Below are 18,204 nucleotides of genomic sequence, written 5' to 3' on the forward strand. Positions count from 1 at the left end.
AGTGGAGGCACAAGTCTCCTGCTCCTAGATCCTCAAACCCTTTTCTTAGGGTTTCTATCACCCCGACCTCCAGCGTTTGGATTTTCTATCAGCCACTCTGACCAATGACTTAGCCTCTTTCTTGCTTTTCTTCCAGTGCAGCAGAGATTTTATTTTTTCTTTCTTTCTTTCTTTCTTTCTTTCTTTCTTTCTTTCTTTCTTTCTTTCTTTCTTTCTTTCTTCCTTCCTTCCTTCCTTCCTTCCTTCCTTCCTTCCTTCCTTCCTTCCTTCCTTCTTTCTTTCTTTCTTTCTTTCTTTCTTTCTTTCTTTCTCTTTTAATTACCTCTCTGTCTAGCTTGGAGGGAGGGAGGGGGAGGTTTACATAATTTTCATTCTTTTGAAAATCTTTGTTATGACATAAATCCTTCTGCTTAGTAGTTTTGCTCTAGGTCTGGATGTTGACTACAGTCATGGGATTTGGAAGTATTTTCTCAGCTTTAGCAATACAGTAGAACTTTCTTATAAAACAAATGGTATAGTATACTCAAGGTTTATTTATTGATTTTGTTCCTATAAACACACTTAGCACAATTTCCCCCTTTCCTGGGGCTCCTGGTCTAATTCTCTGAGGGTGAGTGGTGTTATATAGAGATCCGATAGCTACCTTTTCCTCAGAGATTCTCTCCTTTTAAGGTTTTATTTATTTATTTCGCAGAGAGAGGGAGCACAAGCAGGGGGAGTGGCAGGCAGAGGGAGAAGGAGAAGCGGACTCCCTGTGGGTTTGATCCTAGGACCCTGAGATCATGAGGTAAGCCAAAGGCAGATGCTTAACCGACTGAGCCACCCAGGTGCCTCAGAGATTCTCATTTTTAACAGTGAAGAAAATAGTCTTGTCTGAAAAAGTCATTGCTTACAAGGCAAATGTGCAGGCATTTAGGAATAAATGACAACTGTCTGCTGTTTCAGTAAGGCACAGATTAACACAGTGTTGGATAAACATCATGTAAAGTCTGATTGAAAACTTTTGGTGGGTGGTGTTGCAATTTCAAGTTCATTTCTCATCTTTTGTGGGGGATCTGCTTCATGAAGAGGCACCTTCAGTTTCTAGGTCCCTGGAGCAAGCTTAAATCAGCTGCTGAGATGGCCAGCTCCCAGCCATGGCTTGACTTTTCCTTCTCCAGGGTCTTGGTAATAGATATACACCTCTTGCTTCCTTCAATGTTTAACCAAGAATAAATATCACTGAAATGGAGAAAAGGGTACCTTAGGGTGAAAACTTGCATATAGTTCTGTTATATTTACTACCTTCAGGTACCCTTCCTCTTTTCTAGGTGGATGTTGAATTGAACATTCTAGGTAAATAAGCAATAAACACTTATACTATGAAAAACATGACTTTGAGGAAGAAAACCCAGGGAAAGGAACACACCACATGGGATCTTTAACTCACACCCATACAGGCTTCCAATAAACTGATCATGGAGCAGAGAGGACCAGATGAACAAATGACACTTAGATGAGAGCCCTGCTCTCTCTTTGCATCCTTGTCCTGTGGACAGAGGTGGTCACACATAGGAGGCTGGATACTGAGTAGCTGTTCCTTGGAGGAATATCCTCCTACGTAGCATCCCAGTGGACTAAATGTATAAAAAGGAAAAATTGCCAAGAAATGTACTTACTTTCCCAGATTGCCATCAGGCATGTTAAATTAGCCTGAAACAGTGACTCCCAATCTTCCTACTACAGTAATAGCTATGCTATTTGCTTGGCTTTTGCAATTTGGACTTCCAACACCCTCCCACTCAGAGTGTACGTAGAGTAGAATCTTTCTTACAAGGTAGCTGATGAGATGACAGGATTTCCATGAAAACATTTTTTTCTTTAAATTTATTCATGAGAGACAGAGAGAGGAAGAGACACAGGCAGAGGGGGAGGCAGGCTCCATGCAGGGAGCCCTATGTGGGACTCCATCCCGGGTCTCCAGGATCACACCCTGGGCTGAAGGTGGTGCTAAACCGCTGAGCCATGGAAACATTTGTTAAATGGTGGCTCTAAAAGCACTGATCATTGGAAATACAATCTAATAGGATAACCCAGTCAAATGAGGGTTTGGCCTGTGTCCAAACACCAGCATCATAAGTGGGTCAGCTATATCCAGCCTTCAATTACAGACATATAATTCATCCCTTGGAGATGTTTGTGAGAATTTTACACCACCACACAAATAATTTGATGGTACACTGCAGTATAAATCAGTAAGAGCACAGGTTTTGTAGTCACAGCCTTGGGTTTAAATCGCAGCTCAGCCACTTTCTTAACCCCCACAGGATACTTTAACCCTGTCCAAATTTGAGCCTTCCTTCCCTCCAGCGCACTGTGAAAGGGATACACATGTGTCAAGAGATTTATCCTCTCAGCCTGGAAGTGCTGTGATAGTAAAAAGATTGGAAATATCACCATCATCTGAACTTGTGCATCCATCAATCATAGTTATATTTTCCCCTGGTCTTTGTGTAAAGATGAAATGCAGGTTCCTCCTCCCCCACTCCAAAAAGCATTCAGTAGGATGATTGGTAAGGGATTACAAAATGACAGCATGCCCCTTGCACATAGTCCTTGGCCAGCCAGCCAGTTCAGCTAGCATTTGGAAGATGTCTAACAGATAATTACCTCCCACTCCATTACACAAAGAGAATCCTGAAAGCCATCAAATAAACAACTCCTTGCCAGGAACATCAATGATGATGGCCATTGGAACCAACCCCAGCTTGTTATGTCCATTTGGTCCTGAAGTCTTCCTTCTTTTATAATAAGTAGCCGGGAAATATAAACACTTCAGCATCTTGTTCCACTGGGAATAAAAGAATGTCCTCAAGACACCTGGGATGGTTCAGTGGTTGAGAATCTGTCTTTGGCTCAGGGCGTGGTCTTGTGGTCCTGGGATCGAGTCCTACATGAGGCTCCCTGCATGGAGCCTACTCCTCCTTCTGCCTACGTCTCTGCCCCTCTCTCTGTGTCTCTCATAAATAAATAAATGAAATCTGCCTCTCAAAATAAATAAATAAATAAATAAATAAATAAATAAATAAATAAATAAAATCCTCAAATTTTAGAGCCAGCTGCAAATTCATTTCCAATACACAGGAAGAATCAAGCAGGAATTTATCTTTTCGTAAAGAGCAGGTCTTAATGAGCTATTGTTTTGTTTCATTTTACTTATGGAAAGCTCATAATAGTTGACTTCATGTTCTGTCTGTAGGGACATTTTTTAGGGTCAGAGTAGTAGTAAGACTATACAAGGCAGAAGCATACTCAAATCGAAATGAACACTTAGGGGATCCCTGGGTGGCTCAGCGGTTTAGCGCCTGCCTTCGGCCCAGGGCATAATCCTGGAGACCCGGATCGAGTCCCACATCAGGCTCCCTGCATGAAGCCTGCTTCTCCTTCTGCCTGTGTCTCTGCTTCTCTCTCTGTGTATTTCTCATGAATAAATAAATAAAAATCTTAAAAAAAAACAAATGAAATGAACACTTAAAAACCTATAGGAGGTTTAGCAATTTCCCAGAGCAACCCAATGGAGTCAAAACCCATTGTTCTCATCACTCTAAAGCCCATTTCCAGGCTGTTTCCCTTTGTCTTCAAGGAGCCAGCTGCTCCACTAGCTCCACAGATAGGTGATCAGGGGCTAAAGACAGATGAAGAGTCTCCGTCTCATGTTAGAGAACACTGTCATAGAAAGGCTGAAAATGAGTTCACAACTGGTGCAGAATGTCTAAAAGCAACATACCTTGCAAAAGTTTTGTATTTAAAAAACAAAATAAGCATATAAAACCACCACCCTCTCTTAATGACCCAGACAGCTGTTTGAATGTGAACAGTAATAACCAAATATTACACGTACTTAATTTTTTTTAAAAAAAGGAGTTAGCATTCAATGTGGGAAGCTGTCAACTAAGAGGAAATTAAGGAAGGCTTATTTTAGTCAAGTTTTATTTTTGCAATGATAGAACACACTCCTATATCTGGGGTTGTTAGTGTCTCAGAGCAGAAATGAGAATCTGGAGGCTGGGCTTCTGACGCTGCTGTGCAACTATTTAGCTCTATGACGCTGAGCAGGGGAAAGGAAATCTCACATCGTCTTCATTTGTAAAATTTGTATTTATAAATTTCAAGCATTCATGGAGTGACATTCAGAGATCCCAGAAATCTCCAGTAAAGGAGATTTTCCATGGGAAGACCTAGCCCAGGATGACGTATATAATAGGTACACTCTAAGGGGGCATTCTGGTGTGTGTGTAGAGCACTGATGCCCAGGATTTCAGAGCTGGGTGGAGCCTTAGGGGGTTATTACATGTCTTTCATTTGTCTTTGCTTATCTCCACTCTGACTCATTTGCATTCATTTCACAGATTAAACTCATAAAACCAGCTTATCCCTGCATTCCCAACCTATGGGAGGTGGGCATGACCCTCATTGGAGCCCTCAAGTTCAGACGTATGTGCTACCACAGTCATGTCACTTGCCATATGGCAGATATATCAGCTCTTTAGTTGTCGGTTTCCCCATCACCTAGAATGCCTTGACATACATATGTCACCTCTCTTTTTGAACTCTATACTCCCAAGATATAGCACAGTGTCTGATGCAAAGCAGAAGCTCAGTAAGTAGTTATTGTCACTGTCAGCTGAAACATAAAGATGTAGCCCACTCCAAGTGAACTTAGACTTCGCAGACACATACTAGGTTAGTAGAAAAGTGGTATCTGCGTGGAGCCTAGACAAATGTTGGGACACCAAAGGGCAGGCATCTGTCACAGTTATCCAGCACTGCAGGGGTGGTCAGCTCCATTACCCTGCAGCTTCTCATGAAGCTCACAAGAGAACTGCAATTTCTGATGAGTGCTCTGCCCCTTGTCCTGAGTCTTCTCTCCCTGAAAGCCAGTCCAGCTCCTCCCCAAGGGGGCCAACTCCTGCAGGCTACACTTCTCAATCTCCCTAGTCAATTGGCTCCTGGCAGGATTTGACCAATGGGAGATGAATGATTGGAGGAAAGGAGGGTGGGAGGCAGAGCCAGGCTCTTTCTCCTGTCTCTTGATCTCAGACAATGTGATGGTGGTTTTGTCTTTTCTAGGGCACTAGATCCTGCCTGCCATGGCTCCAGGAGGCAGATCTATGCCATCTTTGGGGTGGGAATGGGGTTGCATGTGGTTTCCCACAGTGGCTTGGGAGCTCATTCGCTATCTATATAACGAATTCCCCTGTTAATGTTCCCTGAGTTCTAAATCCTTAGAGTATTTCTGTTTTCCTGGATCAACCCTGACTGACTCTCGTACCACAGCTAGCAGGAAATTAATACAGCAAACAGGTATTGACCACTTATTTTAGGATATTAACTGTGCTAGGCACTGAAGATAAAAAAATCAATAAGGTGTTATCTTTGCCCTGGAGAAGCTTATGGTCTGATTGACGAGATGGACATGTAAGCAAAGAATCTATGATGCAGTGAAACAAAGTTATGAATGAAGTTTACTAAGTTCACAATGGCACAGCGCCTGGAGATAGAAATAACTAACTTGGGGTAGGGGAGAATCAGAAGGAAAGGGCTTTAGGAAGGAGTTATTTTATTTTATTTTAAAGATTTTATTTATTTATTCATGAGAGACAGAGAGAGAGACAGAGACAGAGGCAGAGGCAGAGGGAGAAGCAGGCTCCATCCAGGGAGCCTGACGTGGGACTTGATCCCAGGTCTCCAGGATCATGCCCTGGGCCAAAGGCAAGCACTCAACTTGGGATTCGGGATTCCCGAAGGAGTTCTTTTAATATAGTATTTAGACACTATACAGGCTCTGGAAACTGCTAGATTCAAATCCTGCCTCCAACATTTATTATCTGTCTGGCTGAAAACAAGTGGGGTTTTTTTGTTGTTGTTGTTAGTCTGGTTTTTTAGCCTTATTATATCTCAGTGTTCTTACTGGTTAAATGTGAGTAATAATAGTAACTACATCATAGTGTTATGTAAAGATTACATGACTTACTAGATATAAAACATTTGATATAGTGCCTAGCTCCTGGAAGCCCTAAAAAAATATTAGCTATTATCATGATTATTGTTGCTGGAACAGAGAAGGAAGTATAGCTGTTCAGCTCCTATGGCATATGGTAGGTGCTCAACAGACTCTAACTGACTCAACGAATGAATTGACTAAGTAAATAAATGAGTGAATGAGTTTACCAAGCAAATGATGGACAGTGGAAGAAGAGCATTCCAGGCATTGGCCAAAAACCTGGTGGTTTGGAACACCGTAAGGCTGGTTGGCTTGGGTCCGGGTGTCTGTCTTCTACGTGTTTAGTTCATGTGAGGTTTTGCCCCTGAACTCACCTCTAACTACAGTAAACAAATCAAGCTCCTGGTCTGCAAAGTTGACCTGTCTCCTTCCCCTTCCTAAAGGCTCTTCTTTTCAAAGTCAGCAAAACATATTCAAGGAAGGGAGTTGTGAATGGGATGAAGTGAGGAGAGTTGCCAGATGTAGCAAATAAAAATATTGGACATTAAATTTGAAATTCAGTTAAACAGCAAATCATGTTTAAATCTTAAGATGGTTGTTTTGAAGTCTATACCATGTACTCACTGATCATGACCCATTAGCATTTTTTTTTTTTTTTCTAAAAGGAGAAATTGGCCCTTAATAAGGCATGCTTCATTGTCCTTGTTTCAATTTCTTCCTTGGGGACCATAGAAAAGATTTACTCTTTAGCTCAAGTTTTATATGATTCAAGGGCCCCCATAGCAAATGGTCTAAGAGCTAATCAGTTCCAGGTCAATAGCAGTTCCCTCTAAAAGATCATCCTGGTCCTGCCTGGCCTCCTTAGTTATTCTGGTCTGAACAGAGCACACACAGCATTTCCTCTTTCTAATTCATGTCTGACACTTGGAAATGCTACTTGCATTGTCAGCTCTCTTTGTTTTTTATATCCCTTTCATTTTCAGTTAGATTATAAAGGAGTAAAAACCAAATGTTTTTATATCTTTCAAGCCTAGCACATGGTAGGTGCTCAATATATTGGTTTTCTTTTTTTTTTTTTTTTAATAAGCCAGCACATGAAGAAAAAAACTAATATTCCCATTGGATATTGCTGGCCATCACGTGTGTTGCCTAATGGACTTTGGAGTTACACTGAGTTTGAATTCCAGTTCCCTGCTCATGTTTAATATTGGGCTCTGGGACAAGGTACTTCACATTCCCCCTTTGTAAAATGGGTACAACACTAGCTGATCTCTTGGAATTGTTATTTGTATTAGGTTGATTAACTTTAGATTAATTAGCACCTGGAAAACACTTCCAACAGAAATTAGAGTGAAACTGATGGCAATTAGTAAAATGGAGGGGACCGTTCCATAATATTCTGACCCCCATTTTATTCCCAAACTTCAACTGTAAGAAGTAGAAATCAGATTTGGTAAGACATTTTACATTAGCTATTTTATTGGGCTGATTTAATGTTTATAGAAAACCAATCTACACTAGAAACCAGCCTCTCACTGGTGGTTCATGGTCATTTAATGAATAACCCATAACCATAAAATAAGCAGAGAGAGGTTGGTGGGGAGGCATGCTACAAACAATTCCATTTGAGTCACTTGGTTGTTACGGCTCCTCCATATCCATCTCCCTGCTTGCAGCACAGAGTTTTGAGTGATTGAAGTCAGTTTGGGCAAGGATTCCAGATAGGGAAAAGCAAATACATAAGTCAGAGGTCAGGAGAGAAGAATAGGTCAGAGGGGAGGAAGAAATGCTGAGCTGATAATTGAAAGATAATGGATGTGGGGGTGGGCCACAGCAGCATAATAACAGGGGGAGCCAGACACCCCCAAGCTTTCTCAGACATCTGCGCAAGAACCAGGGTTACAACTCCTCTTAAAAGAAGGTCTATAGAGCATGGATTTCTAAACATTTGGGCCACCCAGTATGGAATTTTGGGAAATGACACTGTTGAGTAAAGCCATTAACAAATTACTTTACTTTCATTTCCTGCACTGGCAGGACCTTCTGTGTTTATGCCTCCCTTAGTAGCAACTGGAAGTAGTAAATTTGCTGACAAGCATTCGTGTGTAGTGGGCCACTTGATGGGATTTTCATCATTTTTTTTTTTTTTTTATAAAAAATGATCCCAGATGATTAGTTGAAAGATTGCTAGGAATCTCTGGAATCTACCCCTCAGTTGAGCACACACAGGTTTCATTTTAGGGTAGAGTCAAGGTGAAGAACTTAAGAAATAAGCCATATAGATTTCTTTACTTTTGTAAATATTTAAATTTTGTAAGAGGCATCCCAGCTTGCTCTCAACTAAATAGGAAGCTGGAAATCTGTGAGGTAGTGACCAAGGATAGGTTCTGAGGTTAGACTTTCTTGACTGGTCACCTAGCTCAACATTTGCTAGACATTTATTAGGGATTGTGACCTATCCCTCTGTGCCTCTGTTATTTCATCTGTAAAGTGGATATATAGTCATCCTCATTTCATAGATTGTGAGGATTCAACCAAATAGTAAAGCAACTAGACCCTGGCCTAAGGAGAACGTCAAAGTTTAAATATTCTTTTTCTTTTCTCTTCTCTCTTTTATTCCAAACTCCTCCCAACTCCAAATCCACCTCAGTAATTTTCTAATTTGGGACAGAAATTTTCTAGTTTCTAATTTTCTAGACTTATGAATAGTGTAGGAGACCTGAAGGAGGATAGTCATGTGGCTACCTGGAAGAAAATGCTCCAAACAAAAATATCCTTCAGTGTAAAGACCATGCAGTAAATGTGTACTTGGATAGTTCAAGGAATCTTGAGGAAGCCAGGGTGGTTGAAGTAGAGTAACCCCAAGGGAGAGTAGCAAGAGAAAAGGTCAAGGAAACGTAGAGGGGCAGATTGTGTGATTGTAAAGGATCCTGAAGGCCATTAGGAGGACTTGAGCTTTTACCCTAAGTGGGTTGGAAAGCCATTAGATGGTTGTAAGCTGAAGAATGACATGTTTGACTATGTTTTAAAAGGATCACTCTGGCTACAGTGCTGAAAATAATTATGGGACATGTATGAAACCATCACATTGCGTCCCTTAAACTTACATGGGTTATATGTCAACAATATCTCAATAAATTTGGAAAAAAATAAAAAAAGAAAGAAGGAAGGCAGCCCGGGTGGCTCAGTGGTTTAGTGCCTGCCTTCGGCCCAAGGCGTCATCCCGGAGTCCCAGGATCAAGTCCCACGTTGGGCTCCCTGCAAGGAGCCTGCTTCTCCCTCTGCCTGTGTCTCTGCCTCTCTCTCTCTCTCTCTGCATTTCTCATGAGTAAATAAATAAAATCTTTAAAAGGAAAGAAAGAAAGAAGGAATACACTTTATGGGGTAGGGATGTGGAGTGAGTAGAAGGAACATATGGGTAGAAGCAGCACACTAGTTCAGATACTACTAAATATCCAGGTGAGAGATGATGGCAGGTCAGAGCAGATCAGTAGTAGTGTAGGTGGTGAGAAATAGTCAGATTGTGAACATATTTTGAAGGTAGCAATTTAGGCTTTGCTGACAGATTAAATGTGTAAGGTGAGAGAGACTTCTTTAAGGTTTTTGATGCAAGAAATTGGAAGATAGTGGTGCTATTTGCCATTAAAAAAAAAAAGGTTCAGGAAGAACACCAGGAGTTTAATTTTAGCCTTGTAAAATTTGAGGTGCCAAATAAACATCCATCAGCAAGCAATTGAATCTGTGAGTCTGGAGTTCAGATTAGATATAGGCTATATACAGAGAAAAGGGGATATGGCTGGGTAAGGATGTAGGATTGGGAGTTTATTATTTTATTTTAAGATGGGAGAATAATAGAATGATTTTCCATGGATGAGAATAATCCAATAGAATGGGAAAATGTGATAATGCCTGCCGGGGGAGGGGGGGCAATCACTAGAATACTATATTTAAGTAGATGACAAAGGATGGGATCTTGTACACAAATGAAAACATTGCTGTGGCTGGTCCACTGGTAACAGAAAGGATGACAAAGTATATGTAGATAGAAAGATCTATGTGGTGGTACAATTTGGAGGAATTGTCTTCAGATCACATGTATTTTCTTGGTGAAATGGGAAGCAAAGTCAGTGTGAGGATGGTGGTGAAGGGTGGAAGGTTTCAGGAGAGTGACAAAGCCATGATTGCCCAGGGGAATTGAAGAATGGATGGATTTGGGATTGCCAAGTGAATGCATTTAGAATTGCCAAGTAGCATTAAGGGCTGACTTGAGGTTGAAGGTCATGGATTTAAACCGAGAGGAGCCACTTTCATCTGTGCAGATAAAAGTGTAGAAAAGATAGCTCAATTTAACCAAGATTAGGATTTTGCCGTTGACTGTGAGGAAAAGAGAGAAGGACAAGAGAGCTGAGGATTTATGCAAATAACTGACTATAATGATAGCTGATGGACATTAAAATGGGTAAGGAAGTAAGCACGAGAAATGAGTAAGAAGGGCAGCCCTGGTGGCGCAGCGGTTTAGTGCCGCCTGCAGCCTGGGGTGTGATCCTGGAGATCCGGGATCTAGTCCCACGTCGGGTTCCCTGCATGGAGCCTGCTTCTCCCCCTGCCTGTTTCTCTCTCTGTGTCTCAATAAATAAATAAATAAATAAATAATCTTAAAAAAAAAAAGAAAGAAATGAGTTAAGAAGCAGTGAAAGAGCTATAGGACCAATGAATGGCAGGTCCCCATGGGATCAAGAAATGGTTGAAGTCAGAATATTAGAACAAATGATCTGAAAAGAGAAGAGGGGGGAATGCAAATCAAAATCACAATGAGATATCATTGTCTTCATACCTACTAGGATGAATGTAATAAAAGAGTTCATAAATGGGGAGGATGTAGAGAAATTGGAACACTCATTCAGAGCTGGTGGGGTTACAAAATGGTGCATTGACTGCAAACCAATCCGGTAGTTACTCAAAATGTTGAATATAGAATTACCAAATGACCTGACAATCCCATGCCTAGGTAGAGACCCCAGATAAATGAGAGCATACATCACATAAAAAGATGTACCCAAGTGTTTATGGCTGCATTATTCATAATAACCCCGAAGTAGAAACCACCCAAAAGTCCATCACCTGATGAATGGGTAAATAAAATACATCCGTATGATACAATGTTATTTAGCAATAAAAAGGAATGAAGTTCTGATGCACGCCACAGTTTGGAAGAACCTTGAAAACATTACACTAAGTGAAAGAAACCAGTCACTAAAAGGCCACACTTAGTATAATATGAAATGTTCAGAATAAACAAATATAGAGAGATGGAAAGTAGATTGATGGTTCCCTAGGGTTGAAAAGAGTTGCAGGCTGATAGGCACAGTGGTTTTTATGCAGGGTGGTGGGGGCAGCGATTAAAATATTTTTAGAGTCCATTGAGTAATGGTTGTACAACTCTGTGAATACGCTAAAACCATTGAACTGTGTACTTCAAAAGGGTGAATTCTATGGTATATGAATTATATCACAATAAAGCCATTACCCTCCCCCCCCAAAAAAATAGGATGAGGTGGTCAGAGAATGGGATGCTTAAAACTGGGATTATGGAAGTTTTGCACATTGGTAATAACAGGGGTCTGACTGTGGAAGCCAGTAGCTGGGATGACTTAGAGGAGAGAGTCAGGACATTTCCAGAATGCTGCCAGAGTGCTGGAGGAGCATCCATGAGGTAATGGGCATCAAGTGTGGTGGCAGGAGTAATGTTAGGGAGGGGTCTGACAGGCAGGTCGGGGAGGATCTTCAGGGAATGAAGGGACCTGAGGATTTGCAGGTGATCTCCACAAAGAAGCATCAGAGCTAGTGGAAATCCAATAGCAGGCAGTTCAAAACTGGTGTGGTGTTGGAGGGAATGCTCTGGAATTTGGGTGTTAAAATATCCTGAAGTATTAAGTGCTTACTGTATTTTTTTTCCTTCCTTCATTTCTTCATTCATGCAACACCTATTTATTCTTTTTCTGGAAACTTACCTACGCATTTGGCCATCTCTGTGGTTGTAGGCAAGCATGGTAGAGCTGACTCAGGATGGCTGCCCTGTCCTGCTACTCTGTGATGAGATCCGTTCAATGAGCTCCCTCAGAACCTGTTGCCCCCTTGAGGCTACACTGAGCAGTAGGTAACCGTTCCTCCTGGCAGCATACCTTCTGTCACGAACACGGTGAATGGCTTCATTTCTTGAAGGGGTGGGTGCTGCCTGTTTATAGTTGGGTGAGAGAATGAGTGACAGGCTTTGGCTTTGGAGGGATCTGGTTTGGATGGGGGCTCTGCTATTTATAACCTTGAGCAATTTACTTAAGCTCACTGAGACTTAGTTTTTTGGTTTTTTTTTTTTTTTTTTCAACTACTTGCCTTTTTATCTTTCTCATTCCACCGAGACTTAACTGTACAGTCATCTACTGATAGGATCTTTTTAACTAGTCAGAATTTGCTTTCCTAATTTTAAATCTTGGACATCATCTTATTGGTTCTCAAACAATCTTATCCTAAGGAGGCAAATGCCACCCAAATCAGTAATGCCTCAAAGCAAGAATTTTTTTTCCATTTTCAGATTGTCTTTTATAAACACAAGGACATGCTTTGCTTATTCAGAGTCAATCAAAAAGTAAAGTTGATGGGACACTTGGGTGCCTCAGTGGTTAAGCGCGTCTGCCTCCAGCCCAGGGCATGACCCTAGAGTTCGGGGATCGAGTTCCGCACTGGGCTTCTTGCATGGAGCCTGCTTCTCCCTCTGCCTATGTCTCTGCCTCTCTGTGTCTCTCATGAATAAATAAATAAAATCTAAAATAAATAAATAAATAAATAGATAAAGTTGAAATACTATCACACTATATTTGGTAATTTGTCTTGCCACTAATGCCATGTTATGGGTTAAACAGTAGAGGATCGGGGACCTGGGTAAATATATTAAGTATCATTTTGTTTTCATAGTCTAGTTCCTGTATAACAAGTGAAGGAAAGGAGGATGACTATGAGATAACAGGAGAAAATGCTCAGATTCACCCCAGAATGTGGTAGATTTTGTCATGACCAAGTGCCAAAGTTCTCACTGCTCTTCCAGAGCTTCAAGAATGAAAACACCATTCCCCCCTCTCAATGTGATCCTTAGTTGCCAGCTGTCTACTAGGATGGCCAACAACTGCTCATCACGGGGCTGGCGTTTGCGTCCCCCAGGTAGGGACCGTGGGAATGGCCAGGTACGGTCTCAGCCCCCGGTGCACACAGCAGCGAACAAGACCTGGAAGGAAGCGAGCAGCTCAATGGTCATAAACTGGGGTGATGGGGGAGAGGCAGAAACAGGCTTTAATTTGCTGCCTCGTTTTCTGGACAATGATAAAGAACCGGTTCTTTTCGGACCGTGGCTACACAGACCTCACATCTGTCGATAAACCTCAGAACCTGCTGCCTCTGACCTGCACTCGCGCCAGAGGCAGGAGGCCCGCCGCCGAGCCGGGCAGGCCGAGACTTAATCTTATTGATGACGAAATATCTACCTTCCAAGGGTTGGTGAGAATTAAATGACGTTATGCCAGTCGGGCCCCTAGTAGACAGTAGGCATGTGCACAAATGTCCTATTCTCTCCCTCTCTCTTTCCTTCCTTGCCTTCATGCTGATGTTGCTTTTACTGTTTGATTTCCGGCTTCCCACAGTTTCAACATCTGGCTTCCTCTTCAGCAGCCTTTTCCAGTCTTATTTTATAAACTTTTTCTAATTTTAACCTTTAAAATAACCTGTGAGATATATTGCAGAGGTATTAGTGTTCTAATTTATGGAAGATAATATAGGATACTGAGAGTAACTGACATTTACCAGGTATTTACTAAATGACATTTTTCTAAACACTTTATGTACATTGACTTACTTAATCCTCACAATAATCCTGAAACGGATATTATTAACCTTATCTCACGGAAAGGGAAACACGCACAGGGAGGTTGAATAACTTGTTGAAGGTCACATAGCTTCTAAGCAATGGGGCAGGATTTGAACCTGGGCGGTCTGGTTCCAAAGCTTAAACACTATATGGCTCTGATAGAAGGTAAGTAAACAAATCATTATTGAGAACTCCTGAGTGAAGAAATCCTTTTGCCAGTTACTGCTCAGGTATCTTTCTGGCCTCCGGAATGTCATGCAGCTTGAAAATGTTGGTAGTTCACAATAGTGGCTAATAGAATACGATTGTTATCGTCTACAAGAGGGGAGCCTGTGTGATTTTTATTACCTGGCTTCCTCCTAGCTCAGCCATCCCTGAGAATTCTTTTGTAAAGACAAAGAAGTCAGTCCCTCCAAGATAATGGCAATAAGACTAGCCACCCTTGTCATATTACAGTTCTGCTTGTTTTGAAAGCCAAACTTTTCTCAATATTATACACCTAAAAACCTAGGAGAAACTTTGGAAAACTTTGGGAAACAAATAGTTCATAAAGTTAAATGAGCCTCATAATGATTCTCTGCTTCCAGCAGACTTTTCCTTGGGAAGCAGAAGAATATTTGGCCTATTAGGCATTCATGAAACTCATCTCAGAACAACAGGATGAGGGCTGTTGTGCTGAGATCAGATGGCTTACGTGGGTTTTTTAGGAGTGGATGGAGATCTGATGGCTTACGTGGGTTTTTTAGGAGTGGATGATCAAACATCCAAAACATCTCGAGATTTGTCATTTTTTCTTCCTGCTGCCACTGATTTTAGCTTTTCATCACTAGAATTTCTCCCAAACCAAGAATAGAGAAAAAAAGAGAAGATAAGACTAAAGCCTGATCATTTTAGCATGTCAGAAGCTTGGATGCAAATTTGATGAAGGAAGAGTTAGAAATTGTTACCTCAATGAGATCAAGTATATATATTTCACATGTGTGTGCATGTATATGCATTTAACTATTATCTCATGATTCCTATTTCTATTTGGTAATAAGACATAGACTTACTCTGTACATTTATGAAATACCTGAGATAATAGGTAATGTATAGACTTTATTTTCCAAAGATCTGAGCTCTCCATTGATGTGGTTAATAATTCAAAGAAGTGGGGCACATTGGTTAAGCGTCTTATTTCCGATAAGGTCATGATCTCAGGGTCCTGGGAATGAGCCTCGCGTTGGGCTCCCCACTCATTGGGGAATCTCCTTGTCCCGCTGCTCCTCCCCCTGCTCATACTCTCTCAAATAAATACATTAAATCTTTTAAAAATGATTCAAAAACATTCCCTTTCCCTTTTTGTAAAATACATTCTCCGTATGTGTACATTTTAATAGATGTTCTATACATACATGAATATTGTACATAATATATTATCTTTCCATGAATAAACACAGCAGAATCAGTCTAATAAATGAAAACATTATGACTTGAACAGAAACAAATGGGGCAAAGGGTCTTTCTTAGGAACACGGAATAACCACGCTAACTAAGATACCTGAAATTATTTGAGGGATGGAGTGAAATACACATAAAGGCCTTTCAATTTAAAGAAATGCCCAGGTCTTTCTTTAAGTGGAGCAGAAGGAGGGAATTGAGGCCTACCTGGGATCCAGCTAGCCTTGGCCTCATGTTCTCTGAAGAGAATTTCTCTTTGTGGTTCAGTGGGACAGGGTATGTAATGACTGCAGGGGCTCAGGAATTCAATGAGAGGGAAAGCAATACCAGTATATGCTCTGAGGAGGCAAAGATTCACATGTGTGGGGCACCTGGGTGGCTCAGTGGTTGAGCATCTGCCTTTGGCTCGGGTTGTGGTCCCAAGGTCTTGGGATTGAGTCCTACATCAGGCTCCCTATGGGGAACCTGCTTCTCCCTCTGCCTGTGTCTCTGCTGCTCTCTCTCTCTGTGTCTCTCATGAATAAATAAATAAAATCTAAAAAAAAAAAAAAAAAGAACATTCACATGTGCGGGTGCACACACACACGCACATAGACCCAAACTAGAGAGTTTTGCCCTTGTCACAGCCTAGGGGTTCCCAGGGCTCCTCCACACATACAAGGGACTCTGAGAAACTGGTTTGGGGCTAGAACAACCACACAAGCCTCTAAGATGGGAAAGCCCAGTAGCTGACTTACAGAATTCCACTACCAGAGGCTCAAAGGACTCAAATTGCTCTCTTCCTGTCAGTGATGCTTGCTGGACTTGCTCTTCCTTCAATGTCTTGAAATGGGGGTTGGGCAAAGGAAGAAGCAGGGGACAGGTAAAGGGGCCTCTATGAGGGTGCTCATTCTACTACATGCAGTCAGGGGTGGAGGATTGAATGTGTAGAACCCCTTTACCTCCTTCCCCCTATAAATGATGATGATGATGGTGATTAAAGGTAACGTTTGTTGATCCCTTACTCTGTGTCAGGAATTATAATAAGCTTACCATTTATTATCATAATTCACTTTCATTGTCTCCATAATTCTCCGGGGTAGGGGCTATTATTATCATCTTTTCTGTTTTTCAGGAAGTTAAACTGAATCTTAGAGGAAAGGAATAAGTTGCCTAAGGCCACACAGGTAGTAAGTTACCAGTAAGTTATGTTAGATAGAATAACACACCCTACCCCACCCGGATGTCCACATCTAATCCTGGGAACCTGTGAATATACCACATGGTACAGGTGAATTCAGTTGCAGATGGAATTAAGCTGACCTTGAGATTGGAAGAGCTTCTCCTAGATTATCTGGGTGGGCCCAATGTAATCATTAGGGTCCTCATAAATGAAAGAGGGAGGCAGGGTCAGTGTCAGAGTAATGCACTGTGAGAAAGACTCAACTGGCCATTGCTGGCTTCGAAGATGGAGGAGAGGTGTCAGGAGCCAAGGAACGTGAGCAGCCTCGAGAAGCTGGAAAAGGCAAGAAAATGGATTCTCCCCTAGAGTCTCTGGAAAGAACATAGCTCTGATAACACCAGGTGTTATCCCCGTGAGACCCATTTTGGACTTGTGACCTCCAGAAGTGCAAGATAATAATTTGTGTTGTAGTAATAGGAAACTAATACAGTGATAGAGCTGAGGTCCCAAGTCGGGCGCTGAGGCGGGGCCCTTAACACCAGCCTTACAGTGCGGAGCTCTGGGGAGCCCTAGGAAAAGGGAGTAAGTAGTACAGGCCTCGGCAGGAGAGAACGAGCCACTCGGCCTAGCAGCTCCACCGGAAAGGCCCTGTGCCTGAGAAGCCTGGAGAAACACCAGACCACATGAACACCTCAGGAATGGCAGACCTTCTGAACCCATCAAGTCAGGGAACGTAGGGAGAGCTAGGGGCAGGGCGAGTCAGTGCTCATCCAAACGTCCCTGTCACCTCGACATTTCCTTGTTTACGCTTATCCTTCAAACACACATTGAGTATCTGCTCAGCGTAGGTACTGCATCGGGTGCAGAGGATACCAAACAAGGAAGTGGCGTCTGGTCCTTCACGGAGGTAACGGTCTAGTGGGGGGATACAGTCAAATAGGGGTATCCCTGAGGTAGAGCCCATGAGAAAAAAACAGGAAAGGCATGAGACCGGTCTCAGGGGTCCAGCCATGACTCCCTGGAGAAGGTGATCACCAAACTATGTCTTGAAAGATGACATGGAGGCATGTGGGGAGCTGAGGACTGGAGAGGAGACAGCTACGTATGGAAAGTTCTGGAGGCATCTAGAATATGGCTTACCAAAAAGTTGTTCACAGATTCGCTATTGCTAAAGTGGAGAGGTAGGCCAAAGTGAGGCAGGAGAGGCAGGCAGGGACCAGGGAAAATGAAGAGCTTAGATGCTGAGCTCAGGAATCTGGATCTTCTATAAAAATGTGGAGCCATGGTAGGGTTTGACATCGGGAAATGCTATAATAAGACTTGCTACAATTAGGCCTCTCTGGCTGCCTGTGGAGGAAGAATGTGCATCCAGTGGCAAGGCAGGTGACTAGACACCTGGTCAGCAAGAGCAGCTAAGAGGTCGTTCAGTCCACCCTCTTTGGTTCCCCAACAGGCAGCCGTCTAGAGAACAAAAGGGCCTCACTGAGGTATGTGAAGACACTCACTGAATATTGACCCTGAATCTCTTTACTTGGAGGAACCTAAGCAAGTATAAATAATAAAACTTTATAAAAGCCTAGAACTCTGTCTTTTCCAGGTTTGGCTTCCTTTCCTAACCTTAATCCACAAGATAATGTCTTCCTGGGACCTAGCCAGACGCATTGCCCTCAGCTCCCTTCTTATATGGGAGACCTTGCTGTGTTGGGG

At 42.2% G+C, this 18,204-nt stretch overlaps 1 protein-coding gene and 1 long non-coding RNA gene across 2 annotated transcripts in view; one reads left to right on the plus strand and one right to left on the minus strand.

Annotated features, from left to right (window-relative positions):
- Positions 1-18,204, plus strand: part of SHROOM3 (shroom family member 3) — a 325,226-nt gene that overhangs the window by 96,263 nt on the left and 210,759 nt on the right. The window lies entirely within an intron of this gene.
- LOC144304109 (uncharacterized) overlaps positions 1-18,204 on the minus strand; it is a 56,684-nt gene that overhangs the window by 902 nt on the left and 37,578 nt on the right. The gene's annotated exons all lie outside the window — the stretch shown is intronic.

Source organism: Canis aureus, chromosome 33 (assembly GCF_053574225.1).
Source record: "Canis aureus isolate CA01 chromosome 33, VMU_Caureus_v.1.0, whole genome shotgun sequence".
In the NCBI taxonomy this organism is placed as follows: domain Eukaryota; kingdom Metazoa; phylum Chordata; class Mammalia; order Carnivora; family Canidae; genus Canis; species Canis aureus.